The sequence below is a fragment of the Dendrobium catenatum genome, unplaced genomic scaffold, assembly GCF_001605985.2.
Source record: "Dendrobium catenatum unplaced genomic scaffold, ASM160598v2 fragScaff_scaffold_1280, whole genome shotgun sequence".
Classification (NCBI taxonomy): Eukaryota; Viridiplantae; Streptophyta; class Magnoliopsida; order Asparagales; family Orchidaceae; genus Dendrobium; species Dendrobium catenatum.
In genome coordinates, this window is record NW_021319742.1 from 359,329 (window position 1) to 361,087 (window position 1,759).

The window sequence follows — 1,759 nt, forward strand, 5'->3', positions numbered from 1 at the left end:
CCATCCAAAATACGAAAATGTGAGGTCCCTCTTCATCCTGACTAAGATGAATTTTTTTTAACTATTCATATAATATAAACTCGGCTTATACTGGACGATCATCATGCACAAAGTCAATTTGTATAGATTTACAAAAGGTTCGTATGCAACAGTTTTTGAACTATTTGTACGTACAAATATACGATCGTACTGTACGATCATACATACTCAAAATGGAAAATTTCAATTTTCTCGAAGGTTTTTCGTGTCTTTCATATAAAGGTCCTTAAAAACTGATGTAAAAAATATTGTTCTTCATGATTTTTCAAGAGCAAGTGAAAGAGTGAGTTTGAGAGAGTGTTTGTGAGAGAGTTCTTACAAGTGGAGTGTGAAGGGTTCACAAGATAACTCAAAGGTAAGAATTTCTTTTAGTTTTTGGTTATACTTTTATTTTTCTTCTTTTTAATTGCTCGAGAGAAGATCTTTGAAGAAGATCTGGCTTTCTACCGACACTTGGAGGGTGTGAAAGGAAGACGGTTCTCTACTGACATTTGGAGGGTGTAAAAGGATGATAGTTCTCAGCCGACAATTAGACGGTGTGAAAGGATGAAGGTTCTCTATCGATACTTGGAGCGTGTGAAAGGACGATGGTTCTCTACTGCATCGGGGATTGGTGGAAGAGAGGAATTATAAACGCTTCTCCATCTTGCTGTAGGAGTAAAATGAGAGTCACGTTGGTAATAGTGCAATACCTAAAGAGGGAATCTTTAGGGAGTAGATATATGTCGTGTTTGACTGAACCACTATAAATCTTTATATCTTTTTATTTTTCGTGTTTATTTTCTATAATTTATTTACTATGGTTGAAAAGCTTATTTTAATCTAAAATCAAATTACTGTAAAATTTAAAATAGGTTTCTATTAAAAAATTCAATAGAATTTTTAAATTATTAATTCACCCCCCACTTGGTTAGCCTTGGGATAATTACTTAGGTTTTACAACCTATATGAAATCAACAAGTGGTATTAGAGCTTTCTTTCAAAACTATAAGTTTAGACTATTTTTTGAAAAATGATAATGGCTACTTTTGGAAACCGAACACACATGAAGGGTATTCGATTACTAGACCTCCGTTATTTGACAATATCCCTTTCTATTTTTGGAATTCACGAATGTCTACATTTCTTCAATTGCTTGATTATCACATGTGGATTTTAGTTCATGAAGGGTATACTAGGCCAACTAAACTTGTTGATGACATTAGAGTTGAAACACCTTTTGCTGACTGAACTATAGAAGAATGTGACTTAGCATAATTAAATGTAAAATATTTAAATAATTTCTTTTGTGCACTTAAGTTTGAAGATTACATGCGGGTTTTCACTTACAAAAGTGGAAAGGACATTTAGGATAGGCTTTGTATTACATACGAAGTGAGTAACGAAGTAAAACAATTTAGATTAAATATCTTATTACATGACTATAAATTATTTCTCATGAAACCCAATGAATCCATTTCTGACATGTACACAAGATTTACTCAAATAGTTACTTTTTTACATGCATTAGATAAGGAACTAACAAAATGCTGAAATGGTTAATAAAATTCTTTGTTGTTTGCTTACTACTTATGATGCTAAAATAACTATTATTATATAGTCTAAGGACTTAAATGTTTATTCTATTAATAATCTCCTTGGATTACTAATTGCTTACGAATAATGAGCGACTCAAAGGAAGATTGATATAGAGAAAAATGAAAGGAGAAAAACATATCAG